We start from the raw sequence: 19,650 nt of genomic DNA, 5'->3' as shown, positions 1-19,650 counted from the left end.
GTTCTCAATTTCATGCGTAAATTTAATGGAAGGAAAACGATTATTTAACTTAGAAATAAAATTATCTATGGTGTCTGAATGTGTGTCAAAAAACAGCAAAATATCATCCACATACCTAAACCATACTCTTGGAAAATACTCAAACTGATTCTTAGCCTCCACTTCAAACCTGCTCATGAATAAATTAGCCAAAAATGGAGACAATGGATTACCCATTGCTGTACCTTCTCGCTGTTCAAAAAGTTGTTATTAAATTGAAAACAATTTTGTTTCATACATAACGATGTAAGCTCAATATATTCACTCACAGTTTTGTTGTCGAGACCATTTGCGTTCAGTAATTCCTTTAAGTAGCCTAAAGTATGTGGAATTGGAACACTTGGGAACAACGAAGATACATCAAAGGAGACCAAAATTTCACCTTCATGCAATGTTATATCTTTAATTTTGTTAATGAATTCAATATTATTTTTAACTGAGAAAGAAGGTTCATGATCAGGTAAATTTTCGAACTCTCTTGATAACCATTTTGCCAAATTATAAGTCGGAGAACCTACAGCCGAAACAATTGGGCGCATAGACTTGTCCGGTTTATGAATTTTTAGCAAAGCATACAATTTTGGTAATGAGGGATTGGATACTTGCAATTTCCTCTTTAAATTTTAAAAAATTTAATTTTCAGGACTATATGTATGGAAGAAAGTAGGTAAATTATCCGTTTTTAGCTAATTTTAACATAGGTAGCTAGAGAAATACTAAAGAGAAGAATACTACTGATAAAATTGTGAAAATTTTCAAAATACGTAAGAAATTTGATGAACTGTCAGAATATAGGACAGTATGGGTATCGGTTCTTGGACTAAAGGAGATACCTTTTTGAATTCCTCTAGCCTTATCCTCCATTTTCTTTTATTACAAGCCAGGAACGTTTAATCCTCAATACAATAAGTTGCATTATGCTTTCCAACCCTTTGATAATTCCCTACCTTTAGGCACTTTGGCTATAATTATTTAGCTAAAATTGACCTAACTCGGTAGTTCAGAATTGCTACCTTTTTATTAAATATTCCTTTACCATAGAGAGATGTTTTTTTTTCATCATGAGAATTTTAATTAATATATCTTGTTTTATTAGTAAAAAAATGATTTCTAGGCACTATGTGCAAGAAACAATTAAGTATATGGTACATATAAACATGAAACAAATGCAAAGCACGAGAATCAGTATACACTTCTTTTGCTTGGTAAGCATTCTCTTGCAACCCTTTTTAGATTATCTCACCCTCCTATCTGTGAGTCACTGTTTATATATTTACACCCTTCTTTCCTCCTCTCATGTTTGTACTTAGTTATTTTTGTTAAAATGGCGAGTGTATTTGTTATAGTACGTAGCCCTTCTTTTCAATTTATTTTACCGTTAATATCTGAAGGTAGGATTTTAGTAAATAGTGTTTATTTTGGGCCTAATTTTACTAACTAGTTATAAAACTCATTTTATTTGTTTGGTTTTAATTAAGATAAGGCTCAAATGAGGAAAAATGTACATCCAAAACGAGAGCCTCTCAGGAAGAGGGGTCAAAATTAAAAGTGTTATTTTTTAATTTTAATCTGAATTAACACAGAAAGGCAAAGACACACAATTAAGTGTTTTTTATTGTAAATAATAATAATAAATAATATATAAATAATGTCAGGTGTAGATAGATACCTTTTTCATAGAAGAGTTTTAATATTTGTAAATTTGTGCTTTGTACATTTTTGGTTATTTTTTACCTCTTTTCAAGGCATTCACAAAAATAATAATCTTGGTCATAAAATTTTGAAAATTTCAAAGTTTGTAGGAAATTTTATGTACTTTGGAAAAATACCTAAAAATGTATAGCTAACCTATTTTTTTAAAAATTTTTAGTTTTAGTGATAGATAAACTTTTACCTACAGCTAAAATTCTGTTCGTAACGCTACACTGGTCTACTTATATTTTCTTTTTTAAATATTTCTACAAATTTCAGCATTTGTAGGAAATTTTCTGTAGATTTTGAATATATACACCTTTAATAGCTTAGATCCCTTGGTTTTATGAGAAAATTAAGTCATGTCTCTTAGTTTATTATTTTTTATATTTTAATAATTCAGCGCACTTGGTTTTTAAGATTGGGTTTGTGGGTTTTTGGCCTCTATAAATTAATAAAAATCTGTTGAAATTCGACAGGTGCCCAAAGAGTGGAAGACAAAAATTATGAACGAGCCGACAAACAAATTGGGAAAAATCTTAATTAGTTTCCGAAGAAGGGACGAAAGAAATCGTACTACGAAGAATCTATGGTCTGGTAAGTTATGAATTTCAATAAATTGTCCTCAGCCTTTCGTGAACTTTTCTCTCTCTCTCTTTCTCGCGCTTGCTCTTCCCGGTATTATAATTAAAAAATCCAATATTCACTAAAAGAATATTTTTGCACTCATAATTCATCCGGTTTTATCTTCGTCATAAATAAGCGACCCTAATAATTAAAACTTTTTTCTCGCGCCGCGGACCTGGCCTTACGAAAAGATATAATGGGCCCCTTTACGTTTAACACTCGCATTTTGCGCCATCGGTGTCATTTCACTTTATTTTTCACCCACTTCGGGGCCAGCCAGTGGTAATCACTTTTCCAATAAGCATAATGCCAACCCCCACTTGCTCCAAAAACGAATTACTGCACACACCAGGTAATATGAAGAATTTCATAAACAAGTTTATATTTATATCTCTATTTATCTCGCCTTCTTCTGATGGCTTTCGGCCTTAAAAAATGAAAAAATGACTTGAATGAATTTTTGGATTAAAAAAGCCTTAAAAAGTAGTAAAAATAACCATAAAATTCTGAAAATATCAGGATTTGTAGGAAATTTTATATAGATTCACAAACAAACCTCTAAAGGCTTTGTCAGAAAATTAATTTTTTGGACTCTTGTTTTTAGCTATTTTTGATGAAGGCTAAAACGTCCGCGACGTTCATTACTGTTCTCGTAAGACTACAATATCCTATATTTTCTTATGTTTCACCTTTTAATTAGTAAATAACAGCAGTTTTAACAATATCGATGACATGACGAAAATGTCAAAAATTTATCGATTTTTTCATCTCGAACTGCTTATAAAAATAGTAAAAATATTGATCAAGGTATAGAAATTTCAGTATTTGTAGGTAATTTTATGTAGATTCAGAATATATACACCTCTGAAGGTTTAGGTATCTTGGCTTTGACAGAAAATTAATTTTTTGGACTCTTGTTTTTAGCTATATTTGATGAAGGCTAAAACGTCCGCGACGTCCATTACTGTTCTCTTAAGACTACAATATCCTATATTTTCTTATGTTTCACCTTTTAATTAGTAAATAACAGCAGTTTTAACAATATCGATGACATGACGAAAATGTTCAAAATTTATCGATTTTTTCATCTGGAACTGCTTATAAAAAAGTAAAAATATTGATCAAGATATAGAAATTTCAGCATTTGTAGGTAATTTTATGTAAATTCAGAATATATACACCTCTGAAGGTTTAGGTATCTTGGCTTTGTCAGAAAATTAATTTTTTGGACTCTTGTTTTTAGCTATTTTTGATGAAGACGAAAACGTCCGCGACGTCCATTACTGTTCTCGTAAGACTACAATGGCCTATATTTTCTTATTTTTCACCTTTTAATTAGTAAATAACAGCAGTTTTAACAATATCGATGACATGACGAAAATCGCTAATTTTCATGAGTATGACGTATGGAAAAATGTCCAAAATTTATCGATTTTTTTTTCGCCTTTTTGTAACATGTTTTTAAACTGCTTATATAAATATTGATCAAGGTATAGATATTTCAACATTTGTAAGTAATTTTATGTAGATTCAGAATATATACCTTTGAAGGCTTAAATACCTTGGCTTTGTGAGAAGATTAAATTTTTGGGCCTTTGTTTTTCAACTATTTTTGATGAAGGTTAAAACGTCCGCTACATCGTTTACTGTTCTCTTAAAATTACAATGGTTCATATTTTCTTATTCTACGCCTTTTAATTAGGAAAGCAGTTTTAACAATATCGGTGAGATGACGAAAATCCGCAATTTTCATGACTTTAAATTGTCCTGTTTTTGACATTTTTTCAACTGCTTATAAAAATAGTAAAAATATTGATAACGTTATTAAAATTTCAGGATATGTAGAAAATGTTATGCATTTTTAGAATAGATAAACTTTTAAAGCCTTAAATACTGATAGCCTACATACGTTGACGTCAGGTGTAAGCCGTAAGGCCTTCTTTCTCAGAGGTAACGATTAAAGCGGAATCGCAGAAAATTAAGAGATCCTGGCAGAATGGCGAAGGACTGTGTAACTCTGTTCGATCCTTTACAGTCGCAACGTTATTTGATTGCCGTGCCGTGCATTATTAAACCATTATTGTTCCATCTGCTGTTTAGAAGCAGGCAGGAGTCCCTAATTTTGCCGCATAAGGAGGTAATTAACAAAACACAAAGTTTTGTTTTGGGAAGAAGGAACAGCAGCAGCAGCGAGACGTCTCCGATAATAATTAAGGTGGAGCAATTAAATATTCATCTACATTGGGGAAGTTAACAAACTTGAAAATGCAAGACGTGGTGCCCGATATCTCTATTCCTTCTCCGAGTCTCGCTGGAGAATTACGCCGCCCGTTGCGACAGCGGCACGTTTCTACACTCCTAATTAATTAATTGATAGAGACAAAAAACGTCGGACTACCGCCCCCAAACTAGCAAATCCCTTAACCCCTTTCGATAACCAAATAAAACAGGCCTGGACTTGGACAGTACTAGATGAAACTTTTTATGGACTGTCTGAAAAGTATAAGTCTTCAAAAGTGAGGTGGTCCGAACTCTATTCCGGAAACTTCGGCTGCATATTCTGCAGATAAAAATAAATAAAAAAGTTATAAATGTATGTCCTAAAATGCTCAGTTTCGATACAGGGTGTATAAGTTTCATTTTTAACGTCAATATTTAAAGGCTCTCATGATATGCAGAAGACTGGCCGGAAATAAATGGGGCTGCTCCCCTAACATTTTGCGCTGGATGTATACCATGATAGTAAGACCCATGATTACTTATGGAGCAGTTGCCTGGTACACAAAACTAGAGCAACGGACGGCAAGGCTAAACCTATGCAAAGTCCAGAGACTAGCATGTGTTTGCATCACAGGAGCCATGAGAACCTGTCCAACAGCAGCAATGGAGGTCATTCTAGATCTAACACCACTGCACATTGTCATTGGTAGATATGACAATGCGACAATGATTAGAATGGTCACTTCAACGGAATTAGTACTGGGAGAATTGTCAGATCAGGGGCTTGGAACACCTCCTCAAAAGGAAATACCACTCCTGCAACTCCCAGTGGACGATATTACCAAGAACGTACAACTTTGACAAACATGTCAATAGTATTGGTCAATTGACAAAGCACCAGTCAAATTCTTTCGTCATTTTAAAAAAATAAAAGTAGGAGAAATTACATTTATACGTATATTAGTGGTTAAAAAATAGTAAACAAAAATTAAAGAATTAGAACAGAACGAAACATTACATTAAATGATAATTAAATTTAAAAAGTTTTATATAAAATTTAATATTAATTTAAATCTAAAGCGTGGTCCACACGCGGCTAACTTATCGTACGATTTGTTTGCATTTGCATTATATTAAATGATACAAAAAAGAAACCGAACAAGACTAATAATTTTAAACAAATATAAAGCCATTCTGAGGTAGCGGAAAGAAGTGCATAATAGCAATCAAAAAAATACTAATGAGTGGTGGTAGCACAGGCTAATCTAGACAACGGAATCTCATCTTCATCACAGTCATCATTGAACTCATTGAGTCAACATTAAAACAGCAACTAATGCAGATTCTTTCGGAAGATGGTGAAACAATTCCTCCAGTACACCTCATCACTAGAGTGCGCCGAGACGACAACCATTCGTGCCATGAATTTTGGTACGACTGATATTGGAGATGGAGAACTACCCTCTATAAAACCGTCCCAGATACTGGCTTTTGTCAAAGCCCTGGGACTGTATGATGAGTTATGATTCAAGAAAGGGGGACACAATGGATCTGTAAGGTCGAAGTGATTAACCCCCCTCCCACTCATTCTTAATTCTAAAAAAATAAACGTCAATATTTAGATGAAAATTGGTTTCGTTAATTAAAAGATTTTGACCTGACCTGGTCAAAATCTTTCCGGTCAAAATCTGTCACAAATCTCGGTCAATTGACCGCGGTCAATTGACCAAGCACAACTCTAGTCATTATTGACAAAAAATAAACATGTTGAGTAGATAGTTATTGGACTGAAATAGTAAATTTGGGAACTTTTTAATTTTTTAAATTAATCATAAATTTTTCTTTCAAAAAATGACGATAAAAAAGTTTCTGTTGAATTTTTGGCACAAAAACATTTCAAATTTATGATTTTAGTTTAATATCTATTTAGTTTAATTTATGTCAATGACGACGATAGGTATTGATAATTTCGATTCCAAATATCTCGAGAACCACTACTCGTAGCGATTTTTACCAAGAGATCTTTTTTACGTAAAAAATGTCGTAAATGTATATTTTTTCACTCGGTAGTTTTATACAGGTACGTACGAAAAGTTATTATTCTTCAAACCAGTTAAAAAATATGTAGGTGGCGCCCTCTACAAGTAGGAGTCATATTGACATCAAAATCAAATTTCTCATGTCAAAAAACTCCCAGACACCAAAATTTATCGAAATATTGACGTTACTTCATAAATTATTTAGAAAAAATCGAAATAAAAATGAAACTTCTACACCCTGTATCTCCGAAACTAAGCACTTGAAGACATATATTTATACGAACTTTTTTACTTATTTTTATCTGCAGAATATGGTGCCGAAGTTTCCGGAATACAGTTCGGACCACCCTGTATATTCAGAATCTACATAAAACTTCTTACAAATGATGAAATTTCCATACATAACAATTTGCAATGGGCACTTACCCTAGTATCCTACAGGCAGAAATCTACGCGATCGAGAGATGCGTACAACTTCTCTTAGATAGGAACTATCGGAAACAAGAAATAGCCATCTTATCTGATAGTCAAGCAGCGTTAAAGGCGATCAACTCAGTATCAATCAATTCGAAATTGGTCAAAGAATGCATAGAGAAGCTGAATAAATTAGGCAAAGAAAACAAAGTCCTCCTACACTGGGTGCCTGCTCACCAAGGGATAGAAGGCAATGAAAAGCAAATAATCTAGCTAGGAAAGGAGCAAACACTCCAACTAACTGGACCGGAACCGTTCTGCTTTCCAAGTGGTAACCAACTCAAGGCGGAACTCAAGAACTTGGAAGATTCCATCCGCAACCTGGAATGGAAATCTTGCAATGGTCTAGGACACTCGAAGAAGTTTCTGAGGGCTTACGATCAAGAAAAATCAAAGATCTTCCTGGATTTACGTAAGAACAATCTTCGGATTGTCACGGAGTTTTTAACAGGACACTGTCTCCTCAATGAATACCTCAGTAGATTGAAACTAAGATGCAACGGCGAATGCAGATTCTGTGGGGAAAATAGGAAACACCAGTACACCTCATCACTGAGTGCTCCGAGACGACAACCATTCGTGCCATGAACTTTGGTACGACTGATATTGGAGATGGAGAACTACCCTCTATAAAACCGTCCCAGATACTGGCTTTTGTCAAAGCCCTGGGACTGTATGATGAGTTATGATTCAAGAAAGGGGGACACAATGGATCTGTAAGGTCGAAGTGATTAACCCCCCTCCCACTCATTCTAAATTCTAAAAAAAAATTCTAACAATTTGCAATAGCTTCTAGTTAGTTAAAAACGTCAATTTTATTATAATCGGTGATTTAATTTTTTAAATTATTTCTCATTACATTAGATGTTATATTTTATTTGCTACTTCATTGAATTAAATTATTTAGTTATGCATTAATAAAACCCATCCAACTAAATTTTCAAATAATCTTATCTCAGTCTGAATATTAAGCATTCCTCGAGTTGCACATACACACAAAATCTCGAAAACCAATCAGTGACTATGATCTAAGGCTCTTCTTTAAAAAAGTAGCTACTTAACGTCAAAAATTATTTGCCTCGTCATAATTGAATTGAAGTTTTAAGAGATTAAAAGTTTTCAATGGCGACGTCACAACAGAGATTATTTTTAGAGATAGGTCTTTCTTAGAATGAAATTGAATTTATCTTGTTACTAACAAACAAATTTCATTTAGAATATCATCACTTATATAAAAACAGTCGTTTTGCGTAAATAAAAATATAGCAAGTTACAAATACAAAGACAAACAAAAGTCCGGTTCTGGCATAGGAGTTGGAAACAAAAACACATTTATTTTCACCCTTATTTATTAAGCAGCGCCTAATAGCCTAACATTTGTTAAATAAAAGTGGTGCTGTCTGAAGACCTACTAATTCGAATTTACGACACCTTCAATAAAAATAGGAAAAAATCTAAAATAGCTGAAAAACAAGGGTCCAAAAAATTAATTTTCTCACAAAACGAAGGTACCTAAGCCTTCAAAGGTGTATATATTCTGAATCTACATAAAATTTCCTACAAGTGCTGAAATTTTCATAATTTAATGACTATGTATACTATGTTTCTAAGGTATTTTAAAATGCGTAAAAAACTAGTCAAAAATTAAAAAAATTTCGACTTTTTTCCATACATCAGTCCTGAAAATTCGCCATTTTCGTCATGATTTTCGTCACCGATTTTGTTAAAACTGCTGTTATTTAGTAATCAAAAAAGGTGCAGGATAAGAAAATATAGGCCATAGTTAGTCCTACAGGAGACATTTTAATATTTATCAAAAATAGCTGAAAACAATGGTCCACGAAATTAATTTTTTCACAAAGACAAGGTACATATAAGCCCTCAAAGGTGTATATCTTCTGAATCTACATATAATTTCCTACAAATGCTGAGATTTTTATAATTTTATAACTATGTTTACTATTTGTCTAAGGCTATTGAATATGTCGACTTTCCATTCAGCATATGCACTCATGAGAATTTGTGATTTTCGTCATATCAACAATTTTGTTAAAACCGCTTTTGTTTACTAATTAAAAGGTGTAAAATAAGAAAATATTGGCCATCGTAGTCTTACCAGAACAGTAATGTACCTAGGAGAGGTTTTAACCTTCATGAAAAATTGCTGAAAAACTAATAATGGTCAAAAAAATGAATTTTCACACAAAGTCAAGGTCTTCAAAAGTGTATATCATCAGAATCTACATAAAATTTCCATACATAGGTCCTGAAAATTGACTCAACTGAGACCTAAAATAAGAAAATATAGGCCTTTTTGACCATACACTGTTCAGTTTTTATATGATTCAGAATAAAAAATATATAAATTGTAAAATTAGTAATTTTTTAATGGCCATAATGCGTTCTTTCAAAATCATCGAACAACTAAATCATTTCCGTAGATCCAGTGACGTACCGTGACTTTGAATTTTGAGACCAAAAACTGACAAATAATTTGTCAAAAAAATCATATTACAGCTATATGTTTTATTTTGCATAAAAATGTTAACTAATAAGTTAGAATAATTATAATTCTTCCCTAACTAAGTGGTTTTATCGCTAAATTTAACTAAAGCTAAGTACAACACAAATCTTAAATACGTGGACTATTATAACAACAAATACATCGTAAAAGACTATTTTGGTAGCATTCTGAACTAGAATTCAAGTTAAACATTTTAGAAAATAATTTAAAGGAAAAATGTTAATATTAATTTTTGTATACTGCTCAGATTTATCTGGTCTTCTATCATATATTTTGGAAATTAGAGAATTACCTGAAGATTTTCATTTAAAAATTGGCAGTGATAGTGGTGGTGGATCACTTAAAGTTTGTCTGAATGTGCTCCCTGAAAATGATCCCGAATATTTCAAGAAATATAAAAGTGCTGGGATTAATAAACTATTCATAATTGGCTTAGGACCAAAGTTGTCTGAATCTTATGCTAACATTAAAAGCCTCTTTGAGACGTTAGATCTGCAGTCCAGATGTGGAATTTGTTCCTATACTTTTGCCGCTGACTTTAAGCTTATTATGATTCTCCTTGGTCTTCAGTCAAATTCATCCACTTACACTTGCCCATGGTGTGATGTAATTGTAAAGGAAATGGAAATTAAAGGATCATTCAGATTTATAAAAAGTATTACAGAAAATACAAATTTATGGCAACAATCTGGCGGAAATATAACAAGATCAAAGATTTTAGTAAGCGTTTTTGTTTGAGATATTTCTTTTGTATTTTTTAAACTGTTGTTCCAACCATATAAAAAAGCGCAATTATTTTTTAGAAAACTGTATAAACATACCTTTAATCATTGGCGACGAAGAAACACCTGTCTTAAAGTATATTCCCTCTCCTGAGCTTCACCTTTTGTTAGGTGTGGTTCAAAAACTATTTGATTGTCTTGAATTGGAGAATACCAATGTTGCAACAGAATGGATAAAAAAAGCGGGATTGAAACTAGATCATTATGGAAAATGTAACGGAAATAACGCCAGACAACTTTTAAAGAAAGTGGATATTTTGAAGACAATATCGCCCGGTAAAGAATCCTATTCAAAGTTTTTAGAAGCAAAAACCTAAACATCTTTTTTTAGGAATAAATATATTGCAGTGTTTTCTGCATTCAATCAAGTAGTTTCGAATTGTTTTGGTCAAGCACTAAACAAACATTTTGAACATGACATCGAACAATTTAGATTGGATATACTCAACTTAGGTATTAAGATAACTCCAAGGATCCATGCAATTCTGCATCATGTGCCAGAGTTTATAAAAGCTAATCATAGAGCTCTAGGATTTTACTTGGAACAAGCATCTGCGAGCAGGTTCATTTTTCCTTTAAATTATTTTCTAAAAAGTTTAAATTCAATCCTACAAAAATAGTCTTTTACGATGTATTTGTTGTTAAAATAGTCCACGTATTTAAGATTTGTGTTGTACTTAGCTTTAGATAAATTTAGAGATAAAACCACTTAGTAAGGGAAGAAATATAATTATTCTAACTTATTAGTTAACATTTTTATGCAAAATAAAACATATAGCTGTAATATGATTTTTTTGACAAATTATTTGTCAGTTTTTGGTCTCAAAATTCAAAGTCACGGTACGTCACTGGATCTACGGAAATGATTTATTTTTTCGATGATTTTGAAAGAACGCATTATGGCCATTAAAAAATTACTAATTTTACAATTTATATATTTTTTTATTTTGAATCATATAAAAACCGAACAGTGCATACGGTTACGATTGCTTTTTCAACTTTGTATTTTTGACGATGATAAATTGTAAGATCATTTCGAAAATTAAGTATTTCTACCAAGAGTTGAATTGATTTGACATAAAGCAGTAAGCAAAATAAAGAAGTTAATGTGGAACAATGGCTTGTGACTAATTATTGAGAGAGCCTATAAAGTGGATAAGTTGAGGGTGCCAATGTAGCTGTGTCCCTCTCAACAAAACAAACGCAATACCTTCTATGCCATTTCTACTACGCTTTATTGCCGAGACTTTTGCCGAAATAGCATTTCTTAACACAAAAGTTCCCGAAACTTATATTGCCGAGGATAAAAACAGGATCTCTGATAGATTTTATAAGCAAAGTCGAAGAGCAAAGAACGTTTTAGGTATTATTCGCGAATTGATCGATTGGTCGCCGTCAAAACAGCCATTCTTGAATAAAACTTTGGCTTTTTCGGGAACCAGCGGAGTAGACGCGCCTTTTAGGTCCAACGTTCTCAACAAACAATTGTTTAAAGTCCTCGAATGGCTCGTATCAAATTACAGTTGGCGTAAATAAACAAATCGAGATCAACCAGACCCTTACTCCATTAATATACCTCTCCTAAATATTTTTTTTTTCCTTTTCTTTAAAGGTTTTTTTAATGTGTTTGTGCTTTCGATTTTGTTTAATATTTTCTGGCAGTGTAATTGTTAATGATTAACATTTACTTAAATAGTAATAATTATATTGTCTATAGCCTAATATTTGTATTTTGCACCGGAATTCTACGCCATTGAAGACTATTAGACATAACGGGAAACAGTAGTCGTTAAGAGTTCGATTTTCTCTAACGGGGATTAGATCTTTATTTTAGAGCTTGTTGTTCCCTTCCTTCCTCCGATAGTATTTTATGACCTCGTAATTCCTTTCCTTTTATCTTTTTTCCGATTTCGTTTATATTTGTTTATTCACTGTTATGCCGTAACTTCCCTTGCAGGAACTATATCTCTCTCGATTAACAATGTATTGACATCAAACATATTGTCCTTCCTTCATTTCGTTTAATATAATGTACATTTAGGTTCATTCTATTTAAATTTTACTAAATGAATTGGGTAGATAAATTGATTTTTTTTAAATGTCTATAACTCTGTGGCGGATTCATCACTTCAAATAGGTCCTATGGGTATTTCGCCACTGCAAAAATACAAAAAATAACTATTTTATTTTGTAGATTTTCTTACAGTACAAGTGGCGAAATACCCATAGGACTTTTTTAAAGAAATTGTTTTTTTTTGGAAGCTTGTAAAAATTCGTTTATTTCTGGTGGTTCAAATAAAAGTTATCGGTATCTTACAATCAACTGAAGTTACTTAATAAAACTTAAAACTGTTGCGTGGTGGCAAATTACTTTTCTATTATCGGAAAAAGTTAAATTAACAAGCTGTTACCTCGAAATTTACCAGTAGCTATACCAAACAAGTCTGAAAATGGGTGTTCCAGGCAAGTTCTTTGAAATTAAATTAATTAAACAATTGTTGCATATTACTTATACATTAATTAAAGGTTTTTAGTTTATAGTTCTACAAGTTTGTTGCTATACACCTTTTTTATTTTATTTTTTATTCAAAGAAGAATTAGAACTTTTATATATTCTTGCTTTTAATAAAAGTTACATATTATAGAACCTAGAAAAGCCAAAAAATCTATAACGGGGGTTGTCGCAAACAAGGGCTAAAAATGAGCTCTCTCAGTCCCTTATATAAGCGCTGATCCACCAGACTCATAATTCCGTCACATTTCCGTGCATTTCCACATTTCATTAGTCTTGCAGTTCATCACCGGGGTACGTGCCTCTCACCCCTTCAAGAGTCACCTGTATACTTTGTTATGTCAAACGACTTCGCTGTGACAAGGCAGAGACGAAATTATGGACCATTCCTACGTGCAACTTCCGTTTAATGTCCAAATGTTTCTCGCGCCCGTCTCTTAAGATATTGTCCCTTGTAGTAAGGGGGAGGGAGAGGTTTATTAAAACACGGAATACACGTTCTGTTTCATAAAACGGTTGTCAGTCTCGTATTTTGCTAGGAACACTCTAAGAAACATTTAGATATTTGTCTCTGTAATTAAAAGTTCTGCCAGTTTTATTCCGTTATATTTTATTTTTAAGCCATCTATTTGTTTGGATACATGGTTATAATATGAAGCAAATAATGCAAGTAACAATATGAAGAAAAGAAATTAAAGAGTAAATTCGACAACCGTAGTTACACTCCCAAGAGGTGTATTGTCTAAGAGAATATAGTATTATGATTTATAAAGTGACAAATTTTCAAATCCGGAAAAATAAGAGCAAAAATTTTGTAATTTTTGCTTTTTTCAAGATGCCGCCAAATTCGTAAATCAGCCAGACTTGCTTTTGATTCTAGTGTATGAGTGATACGTTGAATTTCAAGCATGGGAAAATAAAGATTACGGATTCCAAAAATCTGTCAAATTTTTTCTTCAGCCAGACTGACTTTCCTCCACTTGGGATGTGCCAGACTGTTATTTCCATGATCCTGTCTGGGAAAAAAAATATTTTTTTTATCTATCGATGGGTTTACCATCGAAAAATTTAAGCCTTACAGATTCAGAAATTGTCATTTAATGACATCAAAACGTACTATTATACCGGGTGCGTCTCAAAAGTGGCTCACCCCCTATAACTTTTTTATTCTTTGAGTTAAAAAAAACGAGATTTGGTATGTTAGTATATGACATAAATTAGAATTGATTGACGTATTCAATTGCTTTCGGTCACTTCCTGTTTCACCGGAAATGACTACAACTTTTGATTTTTAAATGGTACCTTCGGTGTTTTTTTTTTCTTTATTCGATAGAAAATGACACTCTGAATAGAATGACATATCATATGTCAACTTTTGACATTTTCGACTATGGTTTATTTGAAATTATACCATGCGGTTTATAACGACAATTTGACTCGAAATACCAAGTGTGTGGTATCAAATTATTCGTAAAAAATGCTTTTTCCAAATACGCTACTGAGCCACCCTCGTTCCATTTGAAAAAATTGAGATATGATTAAAAATACGATTTGGGCATTTTTAAACCGGCCAGGACAAGACACGAAAAACATTAGACGATCAAATCTATTTCCAAGGCTCCTTGATTAAGAATTATTATTTTTAACATAGAGCCATGGCACTCTAGATTGAAATTTAAAATAAGATTTTTTATTAAGCAAGAATGTCAAAAGTTGACATATGATATGTCATTCTATTCAGAATATCATTTTCTATCGAATAAAGTAAAAAAATACTGAGGATGCCATTTAAAAATCAAAAGTTGTAGTCATTTCCGGTGCAACAGGAAGTGACCGAAAACAATTGAATACGTCAATCAATCCTAATTTATGTCATATGACATACCAAATATCGATTTTTTATCTGAAAAAATAAAAAAGTTATAGGGGGTGAGCCACTTTCGAGACGCACCCGGTATATTCACCGACTGGAAATATAATTACAAAAAAATCACTGTCTCCTGGACTATAATATAAAACAAGGAACACCAAAATGAAAAATTGAGAAACAAATAACAAAATATAGAAAAATTAGAAAAAGAAGATATACAGGGTGTTTCAAAACAAGTGCGAAAAACTTTAGGGGGTGATTCCTTGTTCAAAATAAAGGGTAGTTTGCTTTATAAACGTTGGGTCAAAAGTCAACCATTAGGGAGATATCGCGGTACAAAGATGGCGGAAAAATAATGTTTTTATTTTTTATCTTGAAAACGAAAAGAGATAGACTAATGAAATTTTATGGAAGCATTACTGTTATGAAAACACACTTTCAGGTAATTTTTTTACTTTTTTAAAATGAGTGGAAGCGGTTGAAATAAACTACCCCTATCATTCTTGTTAACGAAATTTAAAGAAAAATCTTATCAAATACATGCAAATGCTTTAATTCGATAGTTTAGTTTGTTTAGAAACTTTTTTACCTCTTGTGTTTTTTTGATAAAACTCACCGATTGGAAATTAAAAAATAAAATGTAAAGCATTACATGTCAGGACAAAAAACATTTTTAGATTAAGAATCTAGAGATAATAACGATAATAATAATCATCTAGATAATAACGTATTGCAGTAGAGTAATGCCAAATAAAATAATATTAGGAACATCCTAAAAAGTAACAGCGGCCGACTAGATTTTTCCTAAAAAATTACAGCAGCCCACTAGATTCTTTATCAGAAAATGTTTTTTGTCCTGACATGTAATGCTTTACATTTTATTTTTTAATTTCAAATCGGTGAGTTTTATCAAAAAAATACAAGAGATAAAAAACTTTCCAAACAAACTAAACTATCCAAATTAATTTTTTTGCATGTATTTGATAAGATTTTTCTTTAAATTTCGTTAACAAGAATGATAGGGGTAGTTTATTTCAACCCCTTCCACTCATTTTAAAAAAGTGAAAAAATTAATTGTAACAGTAATGCTTCCATAAAATTTTATTAGTCTATCTCTTTTCGTTTTCAAGATAAAAAATAAAAACATTATTTTTCCGCCATCTTTGTACCGCAATATCTCCCTAATGGTTGACTTTTGACCCAACGTTTATGAAGCAAACTACCCTTTATTTTGAACAAGCAATCACCCCCTGAAGTTTTTCGCATTTGTTTTGAAACACCCTGTATAAAAAAGACACATAAAAGATATTGTATAAGTTTTAATTTTGAGCTGAAAGTTCTGTAGTAAAACTGCGTGTACGAAATATCCCGTGGGATATACGTAGGAGGGATGATTGAGATGAAAGCAAGGAGAACCCTTTTAATCACTAAAGCATTGTCGCGAACGCACAAGCAATAAACCAGATAAATAAAGAATAAATTAGGAAATAGGCGTCGCGCCAGCAGGGGCCGCAACTCGAATTAAATTAAAGTAACAAATCGCGATGTTAAAGGGCTGTTCCGCGGCTCGACATAAACATGTAACCGAGAAAATTAACGTGCCGTCGCCTTGCGCCGCTCGTCTAAGGCCCGAAGAACAAACAAGAACAAATGCAAATTAGATAGTTCGCTATTAACCCATAGGGCTCGATTCTCGTCTAGCCGTCACCAGACGTAGGGATTGCTGAAGGAAGAGCGAAGGGGGAGGGACTGTAACCTTAATGTCGCTAATTGCTGAGAGGACGCTTCTTCATGCCAGCATAAACAAACTGAAAATGCTACTGTTTGGCTTAATTAAGTTATACCCGTTGTTTATCCTTAGTCTCGCAAGGAGACTCAGCACCAGCAGGAATTATGATTACTAAACTGCCGTGACAAATTTCTTGGTTTATTATTTTCCCACTTTGTTGAGGTGTTATTATTTTGTGGGAGTGTAATTAGAGGTGTACAGGGTGGGTCAAATTCGACGCTTTTAAATGGAAACACCCTTTTCTGTAGGAGATAAACGAAAACTAATATCGGTGTTTGGAGCTCAATTTTCATCAAAAACATGATGGTGAAAACCGAATATCAATATCTGTTACCGTTTCGGTGTTTTTCAAAAATGTGCATTTTTAACAAATCGCTGTAACTTTTTTACTATCGAAAATTTTGTATTTCTATGAGAACATTTCCAAAGCACCTTTTTACGTAGAATTTAATGGTTTAAGTATATTTTTTTTAAAATTAATAATTTAAGAGTTATCAACAGAAAAATTGATTTTTTATTTGGGACACCCTCTATATTTTTAATTAACTGAAAAGCATTTAAAATTACCTTTGCAAAAATATAGCACACTTGAACTTGATATTTTGTTATGTTCGAAATGCAGAATTTTTAAAAGTGCGTCACTTTGAACTAGTAGGCTTTGGACCCCTTATTGATGATATGCCCTTAATGGAACTCGAAAACATATTTTTCCAGCAAGTCGACTTACCGCCTATGAACGCTGAAGTTATCAGCAAATTTTTGCAGCCAATTTCTAGAATAATTGAATAGCTAACCAAGATCCCAGCCGTTGGCCGTCGAGGCCGCCTGACTTAGTGCCCATGGATCTCATTCTATGAATATATTTGCGGAAGAATAAAGGTTCCTTATTCTTCTGTATAATCTAGACAAGAATTAGAAATACTTAGCAGTTATGAGAGGGTATCTTTCACCCCTACTGAGTTAATGAATTCCGCGAGAACTGTTCAAAAACTGCCCCGTCTGTCCATAACAGAAGACGGTCGATATGTCGAACACCTGTAGCAAAATCTCATTTCTTGGTTTGCTATTTATTTTTATTGTTATAGTTTAAATGTGTTGATGTTGGTTAAATATATTTTAAATTGTTATAAAATTCTGCATCTCTCATAGCAAATATTATTTTCGTTTTAATTGATGCTCACAGCTAGAATTTTTTTGCATTACAGCCGGTGCCGTTCAAAGCCTACTTATTTAAAGCGGGCGAATTTTTATATACTATATTATCTCGAAGAGGAATCGAGCAAAATATCAAGTATGTTATATTTTTGGAAAGGTAATTTTAAATTCTTTTCAATAAATTAAAAATATACAGGGTGTCCCATATAAAAAATCAAATTTTCTGTTCATAATTCTTAAATTATTAATTTTAAAAAAATTATACTTAAACCATTAAATTCTACGTAAAAAGGTGCTTTGGAAATGTTTTGATAAATATACAAAATTTTTCACAGCAAAAAAGTTACAGCAATTTGTTAAAAATGCATATTTTTGAAAAACACCCCGTAACCCCGAAACGGTAACAGATATCGATATGCGGTTTTCACCATCATGTTTTTGACAAAAATTGAGCTCCAGACACCGATATTAGTTTTTGTCTATCTCCTATAGAAAAGGGTATTTCCATTTAAAAGCGTCGAATTTGACCCACCCTGTACATCCTGGTATTTAAAAATTATTCTTATGGGATGCCATACACATCTGATGGCTTCTTGTATTCCTTTAATTAATTATAAAATGTCTTAATACCGATAAACAAATATAAATAAATTGCAAGATAAAAGGTAATTAATATTTGAGAACGACAGCAGCCTTGCGCAGCTCCTGGAAGGCAAAGCGTTTATTTAAAATCTAAATCTAGAACAAACACTCCATTATAATGGTCAATAGATTATGATCAAAATGATGGAGAGTAAGCCGAGAGTAATCAGCAGCGGGGCTTGTTTACTTTTTTAACATATGGCAAATAACAAGCCGGCCACTCTAAATAGGATAGCGCTATTTTAAAATAATTATGCGATCCTGTAAAACCAACAGTGAAGCGTCCGAGCCAGCTCAGTTTTCTGTTAAAATAATTTGCTTGTTTCGCTTGTTTGCCATATGTCATTGCCGAGAGAATTTGCTTTGTTATTGCCTGGCTATTATTGATTTAAATACTTTCGAATCTAAATATCGAGTAAACTGACAGCCGCGTATTATAGTTACGGCTAAATGGAACCGATAGCAAATCCTCAAGAACTTGGGACAATACACTTCAAGTCTTGGCTTAATTATGCTCCAGCTCGCTTGACTATTAACTTGTTCATAATACACACATTCCGCAGGTAATCTAACACTTGCGCGACTAACGATTTGTTTTAAGATAATAGGAAAATAGTTGATTCGAATTTACAGATATACATTTCGCGCAGATGGCTAGTTAGACCGGCATCTTTGTTTGATTGGGCAATTAAGATTATATGAGGCATTTGGAAATTTTTTATTATATTAAATAGACTAGTCAAAACGAATTAGGGATGACGTTGATAAACTTCGTTTAAATAAAGAAAATATATTTCTTTAAACATATAAACGTAGCAATATGTTCCTTAGGAATTAAGTTTGAATGTAGTGTATGCACATTGGTGTTCATGACGAAAAAAGTTGAAAAAAAACTGCTGAAAATTGTATTTTTATTACGTTCTGAATGACTACAATATTTATTAGGGTGTCCGTTATTTACAAGGTTACACGACGCCCTCTAAATTTTTACTTTATTGTTTAAAAAAATAACAGATCATTGTAAAACCTTAATATTCACAGTAAACCTTGCTCCAAAGGCGATTCATTTTCATCATTTAAATTACATGGGAATTTGCCACTTTTTGCAAATAATTTTTTTTCTCTCGATCTTGTTTTCTAGCAGCCATGACAATCAGATTTTGTACAGAATTGGACGCTCTACAAAAAAGGTCTGTTACAATTTTTCGGTAAACCTACTCCTTCAAAAGTTATTCATGGTTAAAGTTAACCACTCGGTAAATTCCTAAATTCTTCAACTTTTTTG

General features: G+C 32.5%; 1 protein-coding gene across 1 annotated transcript in view; it reads left to right on the top strand.

Moving 5' to 3' along the window:
- Positions 1 to 19,650, top strand: part of LOC115875040 (histone lysine demethylase PHF8-like) — a 143,645-nt gene that overhangs the window by 43,555 nt on the left and 80,440 nt on the right. The window contains exon 2 of the mRNA XM_030890374.1: positions 2,211 to 2,328. The gene's annotated coding sequence lies outside the window, so the exon portion shown is untranslated. The remainder of the gene's footprint in view (positions 1 to 2,210; positions 2,329 to 19,650) is intronic.

The sequence above is a fragment of the Sitophilus oryzae genome, unplaced genomic scaffold, assembly GCF_002938485.1.
Source record: "Sitophilus oryzae breed Bouriz unplaced genomic scaffold, Soryzae_2.0 scaffold_1318_pilon_pilon, whole genome shotgun sequence".
In the NCBI taxonomy this organism is placed as follows: domain Eukaryota; kingdom Metazoa; phylum Arthropoda; class Insecta; order Coleoptera; family Curculionidae; genus Sitophilus; species Sitophilus oryzae.
The sequence above is the reverse complement of the archived record's forward strand: the minus strand, read 5'-3'. Positions and strand labels throughout refer to the sequence as shown.